Consider the following 11,085-nt stretch of genomic DNA (forward strand, 5'->3'; position numbering starts at 1 on the left):
CATGGGGTTATTTACGCACAACTGATTCACATTCGTTCCCATCTTCAGTGCATTGGGACCGTAAAACGTGCATTGTGTAAACAATTACGGGCATTGTGATGATTGTTTATAGTGATTATGCACTGTTTAGCGAAAGCTATTTTATAAGCGAAAGTATCTGAGAAAAAAAAACAACGACCAAGTTCGAGTTTATTCAGAGTTCGAGAGTTTCCCCTATCACTACTCGCAAGCACTGCGAGAAGAAACCAAAATAAAATAAATATTTTGTCGATGTGTTCAAGCACAATTATGAGTGGCATATCTTTCGGATGTTCAAAAGTGCAGGCATTCTGATATCGCGAATCGAGATTTTTTTATATAATTCAAATATAATTTTGAAAGAGTACACCAGACTTCCGTGTTGTTAGTTTTGACCACAGACACATTATGTGAGATAACTTATTAGAAGAAAAGAGGAAAACTATTTTAAGTTGCAAACCAAATATAAAAATCCTGACCTTTTCGGTCTCAAAGAAGAAGATTTTTGAAGTAATCAATATTAACTACACAGGTCTTCATCAATAATTTCAGTCCCGGGCTGTGGCAAGTTTTTGCCTAAAGGGCATGATTTAAACAACTGTAGCAGAGGACTTCTATTAAACTAAACGTGCGAAATAACAAGCCTCTTGGCACTGCTGTTTCAGAAAAGAAGACTTTCAAAGTTTTCACTAAATATATATAATTTAACAAGTAACGCTTAGGGCGGGGTCAATTATAACCCAAAATGGATGATTTTAACATAGTTTTGTTACAGGACCAGACTAATTCCCCTGTCCTAACGTATTGAGAAGAACTTTTTAAATATGTAATTCGTCATACATTTCTTCATAATTGGGCGTGGCCAGTTTTTACCCAAGGGACGATATTAAAACAAACTTTGTAGAGGACCAGAATAAAATGATACATGCCAAAAACTAAACCTCTTGGCCATGCGGTTTTAGAGAAGACATTTTTAAAGTGTTTGCTACAAACATATAAAGCAAGAAACCCTCAGGGAGGAGCCACCTTTAAACCCAGGGGATTATTAAAAAAAAACTTTTTAAAACTTCGGAAGAGCCGAACGATCAACAAGAATGACTTCTATATAATCCCTACCTTAACTACTTTCACCTTAAGTCGTCTTTTGGGACGGACTTAAGCAATTTCGAATTCAGTTGAAATATCATGAGCACAATGTTTGTGATAGTTTCATTACGATTTGGCAAACATTTTATTTCTAGAAAGTTTCATAACGCCCACATAAGGAAAATGTCTTAGCCCACTGGCACTCATATATTTCAGTAGACCTCAACCGTTTTCAAACTTAGCAGATATCCCATTAGAAAAAGCGTTCTGATCAAGGTTCGTGAATATTGGGTAAATCTGAAAATTTGACAAAGCAATCTAGGTTTTGATCGCAGTTTTGTAATTTACCCAATTGTCGTTAAGACCGATTTTTTACAATGTTTCATGAATATGGAAATACATATATTCTCTAGAGTGTTAACAATTTACATTTTGAAAACGGAAAATGCATTAACGATGATTAACAATCGGAAAAATGTAATCGCAAAAGCTCACTGCAAGCAAGTTGTGCTCATTTGATCTAATTTGGTCTCTTGCTAGGTACATTTCTGGAAGCTATGACAGAGCACTGTGAACATGGTTTTTATTAAACGATTTTTTTAATAGACTGATGTCCTTTGTGTTCCAAGTCGTTTGATTAAAACTCTTAAATTGATTTTCTTTTTTTAGCTTACATACACTCTAAAACACACTCTTAAATACACTCAAAGTATTTTCATCATAATAATACAATAATAAGTACACAAAATACATCTTCTGAGAACAAAATACTTATTCAAGTGCATAGTACAAATGATGGTATTGTTCTGGTTTTCTATATGCTTCCGACATCAATTAGTTTCAATTGAACACCTTTCACTAACAATAGACCAGCTGTCTATAATCTTCCTTGTTAAGAAGAACGCTTACAGCTTTTAACAGTGGTTGAAGTGTGAGGTCATAACTTGGTATAAAAAACTTCCTTCTGCGGTATGTAGAGGATGAATATTCAATTATTATTATTTAAATGTATCAATAAGCAATTGAAACTGAAAGTTTTTATAGACAGTGTTCGACAATGATTATTCTGAGTAAAATTTTCCTTATGCAGACATTCTGATTTTGCTAAACGAATAAATAAACGAAGGGATGTTTTTTATAATTCACAGATGATTTTAAAGGACTTCATTAACAATGTTGAGCTGTGAGATAAAAGATATATGTGTTAATATCCCAGACCGTCAATACAATGTTTTAAGAAGCTCAAAGTGATATTATGGGCATTGTTCACTGTTGAATTGAGCTGAAAAGAATTAACAGGTCAAAAGAGTTAGTTAAATGTGGTTACTGACCAATTTTTCTGCAACTCATCTTGCTAACAGTTGTTTATAAAAATATATTTTATATATTGTATATTTTACGTGACTGGTGAGTCCTGTAAGCCGAAATGATCCGTAAAACAAATGGTGTCTTTATGTCGTATTAACGAATCTGCACTAAAACTAAACTTAGTATCACATCGTACATACATGATCAGTTGTCAAACGAAACTACGGTTGATATTCAAATGAATTATTATTCTATTTCCGGGATTTTGTTATAGTATGTTGATGCTGCATTAACAAAAAAAGTGTATATGAAGTGAAAACACAAAAAATAAACAACGGTTGCGATAGACAACTAAAAACTGTTAGATGCCCATAATATCACTTTAAACAACGTGCAAAACCTTGTACAAAATATTCTAAGCATGTTATACAGCAAATAATGTTGTATTTATTTCGTTGTTTGTCATCTTGAATAGCACACGCGTCAACATAAAGTAGTTCAGACGATGCACAATTTTCATTGTTTATTGTTCCTGAATGTTTGAGGAATCTACAGAAATCTAAGAAAAAGGACAATACACAGAGTACATTAGGCGACTAAGCGGGTACTCTGAGCATTTTAGTAATCATTCATTTTGAAATTATAAAATACGGGAAAACCTTGATTTTCGTCCATAAGAGAAAGCTTGTGCCGCCATTTTGTGCGTACGATATACTTTTGTGATCACGTGATTCTCCGCAGTTTTATTCACGCATGACCATTTTTTAGGTATACCTGATATGAGTGCGCTTTTCAATTTGGTGATATAAAAAAATGGTAAACACATACCCATGTATTATTTTCTGTAATAATTAAATGGTATTGTAAAATGTGTATGAAGCGCAGTTTTCTTTAAATCTGTGACAGTAGACAGCATTTTATTTAAAATGTAATACCATGTGACAATGTTATACAAATAATTACAAAGAGCCGTAACCCAACCCATTCATGTTCTTCAATATGAATGGTACTTGTCAGGAATATCGATGTTATTTATTTTGATAACTTTTAAACGGCACGGTTTATAACTGTTTAAACCAAATCTGTCAAAATGTTTACATATTGGAATATTAACAATTAGATTATTGATCTAATGTGCGATGATGAGTTGTTAATGTTTTTTCATTGACAATAATTGGTAAATAATTATTGGCACTGTTTTTTACTCTTAAATCAGAATGAATCATCCCCTACGTTTCTATTGACCGCTCATATGTGGTTATTTTTCTAAATTAAAGTAACGCAGCGGATAATGAACGATGTATACAGCTGTCGCACCTGGAAGTTCTTCTTTGTTTCTTTTCATTATTACATCATAATGAAAAACACATTTCCAGCAAATTTATGTATCTATAATAAACATGTACGAATATATTTTGTACAATTTATGGATAGATAAGATTGCAATATCTTGCATTTGACTGGCACCAGTGAGATTCGTATAATTGAAAATCTGGTATCAAACATAAAAGCCAGAATCGATCGATACCGCCAACCGAGATAATTTCCTCAAAAACGTTAAAACGTCTGAACGTTAATAAATAATATTTTCATAATTAAATATTCGATACTTTTTGGACATGTATTGACTTGCTTACTGTTATAGTGCTTGATAATAAAAGCATTTATGTGAAACTTGAGAGAACGAATATATTTTAATTATTTTGAAGATTTTTTTGCTGTAAAAATACATAATGCCAAATAAACGTATAGCGCACAACATTCCATAACGACAGTTTGTTGGATCAGAATGGAACATTTTCAAAACGACTATTGAACGTTATAGACCTAAGTAAGATCCGCAGTAGGATGGCGAAACTATATATTGACAAATATCGACAACTTGTCCACGCAGTGTCATTTCTTTCAAACCGAGTCATACGTCCATCATACGATACCCTCTAAGCGATAATAATTATTTATTATATACCTGTTTAATGCTTTTAACAAAATACAGGTTGTATCAATCGTTGAAATAAAAAATCCCGTATTACGCTACTCGCTGTTTCCAATTCCGTATAACCATACTAGCCGGACTACTGCGACCCATTTAATGACGTCACATTACACGCACCGAAAATAGAAATATTTTATATTACGAAATATATTACGTAGTACATCGTGTGACGTCATTTCTGTGACAAAACACAATAGTTTTATCTAAACTCTGTAAGGACATGTCGGACGTGGTGTTTTTTAACAGTAAACTATGTGTTAAAAACGTATTTTGGAGTGTGTGTTTATCATGCATAAATGTATATTTCGATAGGAATACAATAAAATAGTGTGGTTTAAACTAAGTTTCGATAAAGACATGGGAGATAGAAGTGGAAGTGCATTTCGTTTAAACGTTTTTGTTATAAACATCGGATTAAAGTTGTCATGTTAATTGTTATAAAAATTGGATTAACGATAGCATTTAGGTAAGCGTGTCGGAAACCCGTGTTTTCCCGGTTCGAATGTTTACACGTTAATTTACATAAACTGTATTCATTCGCGTCTTAAATAAACTATGGCGTACCGTTTTAGTCATTCTCTTGTCAGTTTTTTTAAGTAAAAAATTCATGTGTTAACTGTTTTCGTTAGTTGTTGTATATAATAAAAGGAATATTACGCTAGTCAATTGCTCCAAGAGTTTGTATCACTCTCGTGGCTTGTTCTATTTCGCATCACACTCGAGGCTCCGCCTCTCGTGTGATACGTCATCACACAAGCCACTCGAGTGATACAAACTCTTGGAACAATTGACTAGCGTAATATTCCGTATTTTTATATATACCTGTGTAATGCATTTAACAAAATACAGGTTGTATCAATCGTTGAAATAAAAAATCCCGTATTACGCAACTCGCTGTTTCCAATTCCGTATTACCATACTAGCCGGACTACTTCGACCCATTTAATGACGTCACATTCCGCGCACCGAAAATATAAATATTTTATAATACGAAATATATTACGTAGAACATGGTGTGACGTCATTTCTGTGACGAAACACAATAGTTTTATCTAAACTCTCTGGAATTTAAGGACTTGTCGGACGTGGTGTTTTTTAACAGTTAACTATTTGTTAAAAATATCGAACGAATTCAAAACGCATTTTGGAGTGTGGGTTTATTATGCTTAAATGTTTATTTCGATAGGAATACAATAAAATAGTGAGGTTTAAACTAAGTTTCGATAAAGACATGGAAGATAAGATGTGGAAGTGCATATCGTTTCAACGTTTTTGTTATAAACATCGGATTAAAGATGTCAACTTAATTGTTATAAACATTGGATAAACGATGGCATTAAGGTAAGCGTGTCGGAAACCTGTGTTTTCCCGGTTCGAATGTTTGCACGTTAATTTACATAAACTTTATTCATACGCGTCTTAAAAACTATGGCGTACCGATTTAGTCATTGTTTTGTCAGTTTTGTTAAAGTAAAACACACAAGTGTTAACTTTTTTCGTTAGTTGTTGTTTATAATAAAAGGAATATAACGCTAGTCAATTGTTCCAAGAGTTTGTATCACTCGAGTGGCTTGTGTGATGACGTATCACACGAGAGGCGGAGCCTCGAGTGTGATGCGAAATAGCACAAGCCACGAGATCCGCAGTAGGACGGCGAAACTATATATTGACAAATATCGACAACTTGTCTACGCAGTGTCATTTCTTTCAAACCGAGTCATACGTCCATCATACGATAACCTCTAAGCGATAATAATTATTTATTCAATGTGCACACATAATTGCATGCTAAAAGAATGGAGATTGGAATATCAAGGATACACCAACGGGAAATAACAGTTTTAATGGATGTGTTGTATATGTCTGTTGATACTCTAGCATTATATAATCCGAATCAGACAAATGGCAGTAACTGGTGTATAATTTTAACATTTGGAATACGCCAGTAACCAGAAATGCCCATATTTCGTGTCTGAAGCTATTCATTTTGTTTAATATTAAGAAATTTAGTGGTACATTTGACCATGTCAACTGTTTTCAAATTAGTTTCGAGTGTGTTATTAATTTAAACCAAATTAAGGAATTGTGTTTAATACTGTGGCAGGTACGAAATCCCAACACAAATAACTGGCATATATTTAACAGTTATAATCATCATAGTTGTATTAAACCATTTTATTCGTAAAAAAATATGACAAACAGTTGCAAAAATACATATGTACAGGCACTTTTTCATTTTACCCTAAAAATGAACATCATGGTGGTTAATTAGTTCTGCCTTTGAAAACGGACATATGTTTTTACAAGAGGTGCGAAATTTCTCTACAAATATAGCATACACAAATGGATTTATTATATGGTTAATGAAATATACTCTGTAGAAAAATGAAAATGACACAAACGCACCTGGCGTCATTGATACAATTTTGGACACATCAAATGATAAAATAATATGCGTTAAGTACGTGCCTATAAATACAATCGTTAATATAAACCATAGTAATGTCTTTGTTGGAAAACCATGTCTCTGCAACATAGGCGTAGTGCTTTTGATACTATGACCTTTTAACTGATGAACACAATTATTGTCAAGTAATTCTTGAATATGGTCCCCATTTTGAAAATCCCATTTACCGGAATGTTCTTTTCGAATAATTTCACTTTGACACGGTTTACTCACAAAAGTGTTTGTATCGTACGCCAAAGAGCTCGTTGAAATATTCCATGTGGAATTATTATGGTGCAATGCTATAGCTTTAATATGTTTAGCGGCAACGCGCATAACAAATGCGTATAATATTAAATAAGAGAATGATATGCCTCCAAGCATCATCAATAAAATCGATTTGTAAATATTTCGCCATACTGATGTTTCAAATCGTTGTTCCGTTTGACAGATACGGATTGTTGTATTAGTGCCGTACTTATTTACCATTGTCGTTTTGTTAATTCCACACATTACTGCACTGGGAATGGCCAGCATCAAGGAGAATACTATTGCAACTCCAATTAGAAGTTTCACGGCTAATGTATGTGTAAGTTGTTTCTTGAATGGCTGGACCACCTTTCTGTAACGATCCACTGAAATCACGAGCAATGCCAGACATGAAGACGAGGCTCCAAACACATAGAAGAAGCACTTAAGTTTGCAAGGAACCACATGTTCGAATGCAAAGTAGTTTCTTTGTTTAACCATCTCCGCCGGTATAAGAGTAACACACGTAATTAGATCTATACCAGCCAATGTCAACACAAACACTTTGAAATTGTTTCTTCTGTACTCCCGACTTAATGAGAAAACAACTAATATCAGCAGGTTGCCAAAGAAACCAAAAAATGTAAATACTCCAAATAGTATGGTCAATGGAAGTAAGGCATCTGCGTATCGACTATTTAGATCGTCAAGGGACTCCACGAAAGCTGACAAGTTAGAGTTGGGCTCGACAGACGAACGACTGTTGAGGGATGAAATCGTGTTATCCACCATTGTCGTCATCCTGAATTATATAAAACAATTTATTTTTGTATTGTATACATAGTGCAGATAGAATATAACTTTTTATAAAATTAAATAGGTATTTCAATTACATTCAATAATAGCCAATACAAAATACAATGCCAATTTAACTGCCTTGTCAATTTGAATGGAAACTAATCAGATATAAATGTAAATAAACGTAGCTTTTTACAGTAGAACTCTTAAAAAATGCAATAAACAAAGTGATTGATGTTTCGTATCCGAGCTTATTAACGCTGACAGTGTGATGACAAGTGACACCATTATGCTTATTATCTTTAATGATAGCATATCCAGTACATTGTTAAAAATTATATATACAGAACAGCTAAACGGCTTAATCATACAAAGAAAACATGCACTATTTCACTGCCTAAACTGTGTGTATGCTGATGCACACATAATATTGTTAACCAAATAGTAGATCACACCAAACCACAGATTGATTCTTGATACATGATCAATACGTATTGCCTTACCACCAAATTAATACAATTTCAACAAAACCTCAAAATAAAATAGCTCGCACATGTATATATGATTAAATTCTTCTGCACAAGTTTTCGATAAAACTTGGTGGTATTGAAATTAAACATACATTTGCTATTTAAGACTAAACTACAATGTTCTAGAGATCTACATGTGACGTACCGGTTCGATATCTATGATTAGAATTTTAAATAAGTAAGACATTATCGAAATACGAAAGTAAAATATGCTAAAGTCAGCAGAACGCTATCAATGGAAAATGTAACAGTACCATATTTAACACAACATACCGTTAAGGTTGCATAAATAAGCCTTAAAGTGATATTATGCGCATCTAACAGTATATGAGATATGTTTATAGGTGTCTATCTGAACCGTTGTTTATTTGTGTTTTTTCACTTCATATACTCTTATATTTGTAAATGCAGCATCAACATACTAAAACAATATCCCGGAAAGAGAAAAATAATGCATTTGAATATCAACCGTACTTTTGTTTTGACAACTTACGACAGAAATGATTCGATGTACGATGTGAATCTAAATTTCATACCACACAAAGACACAATTTTGTTTTACGGATTTGTTCGGCTTATAGGACTGTCCAGTCATGTAAAATATCGAATATAATATATATTTTTTTTATAAACAACTGTCATTAAAATTGTCATTTCAAGCGTACGACTAGTATAAATAACTTTACTTATATATAATTAAATGGTCTTTTGCGGCGAGAAAACAAAAATGCAAAGAAGCAAACAAATGGCATATTACATTTACATGATACGTAAGCATATTTGTAAATACTTTAGATTATAAGCTGCTTGTTTGTCGTGTAATTCACATATAAATAAAACATAAAGTAATAATTCACACTTGACATTAATCATTTTTAATATAATACTATCTTCGTATCGTTGTACCGTTTTTAAGTGACAAATAGAACAAACATATACTTTTATCAGCTAAAATTACTAATCAGACATTTCCGAACAAGATTAAGAAATACCTAATCAACAATACCTCTTTTTGTAGTGTGATGCCCATGTATAAATACGAGGTCTGACAAAGATGAAAAACATTTAATAATTGTATTTGGACAATATAAAAAAGTGAACCTGTGTGTGTTCTTGAAATAAGAGCTATAAACTTAAAGAGGAGTTTTCAATAAATCTGTTTAGTTAAAAACGATTATAATATTAATGTTATTATATTTCTATAAAAGGGCTCAGTAACATGGATTAGCAGCTACAAATTTAAGCTATGAAATAATTAAGTAATGATACAAGTATGTATAGCTCGACAAATCAAGCCTGACATTTCTACCAAAACGTTTAACAGTTAAAGAAACATACAACTTTTGAACGAGAGAGTAGAACAAACAAATACAACATTTTTGCATTGACTACTATGTAGTACGTGTTGAATTCATATACAACAAATAAATAAACACGTATATCTGTGTTCTATATACATGTTGATATCTTATAGCCATTACTCGATATTTACCACATAAACTATAAATACTTATTAAAGATAAGATGGCAGATGGTCGATAGTACCTGTTCAATGCGTGATAACAATCCTAATGTACTTAAGATGGGTAAACATCTTCTGGTCACGTAACACTATTTGTTAACTTAACGCCGCCTCTTTGTATACAAAGAAATTAAGTATATTTCCTTATCATGACACCAATTTATAATAGGCATGTGTTCATTGTCATCTAAAAAAATATAAAGTAGCTTTTTATTGAAGATAAAAATTAATTCCCCCACTTGGTAAAGGATGTGGTTTATATCAAATGTGTGTATACATTCGCGGTTGATTTGTTATTTGAGATATAATTTGGTTTGATAATTTTGAGTTGTTGCGAAAGATTTCGTAACTGATAAAATTATGTATTATTTGTTAAATTAAGTTACGTCTCTCTGCTTGAGCAAAATCGTGTTTCTTACCCAGCATTTTGGTATTTTGAAACATAAGGTTAACATGTACAAACACATACTGTAATTCAAATGCCATTAGTTCTATCACGACTTTATTATGATGACACGAAATGTTGGAATTCAATATACACTACTTCATTTAATAATACCCTATTTTAACTCTCTGCATTTAGTGGGACTCATTAACTAATTATTGTGTCTGATAAAATAATGTTTATAAAAGAATGTTTAAGTCATTGCACATAAACATTTGATGTATACTTTCAATGTGGTCAAGATAACAGTTTTACTAGCTCGACTAGCTGTTCGTTACGCTAATAGACCCACTTAAAAGCTATGTAACAAATCAGCAAAAACGTGAATTTTATTTAAAGCCACACACCTTGAAATGAAATACATGTTAATACATACATATATATATGCAAATGAAAGTGTGCAAAATTGTCATTAAATATATAGCCTAGTTAGCAAGTAATTGAATTTATTTTTTTTTAATTTTAAAACCGAAAGTAGGATTTCTATACGAATACGTCTATTTCGACAAACGCGATTTTTTTTACGATTTAAAGCGCAAAAAGACGGATTTTTACCTTGTAGCCACGATATATATTCTAATTGGCATAGATAAAATTAAATATATAGCCTAGTTAGCAAGTAATTTATTATTTTTCAAACGGGACCGCTTTTAAAACCGAAAGTAGGATTTCTAGACGTATACGTCC

This window comes from Dreissena polymorpha, chromosome 7, assembly GCF_020536995.1.
Source record: "Dreissena polymorpha isolate Duluth1 chromosome 7, UMN_Dpol_1.0, whole genome shotgun sequence".
NCBI classification, from domain to species: domain Eukaryota; kingdom Metazoa; phylum Mollusca; class Bivalvia; order Myida; family Dreissenidae; genus Dreissena; species Dreissena polymorpha.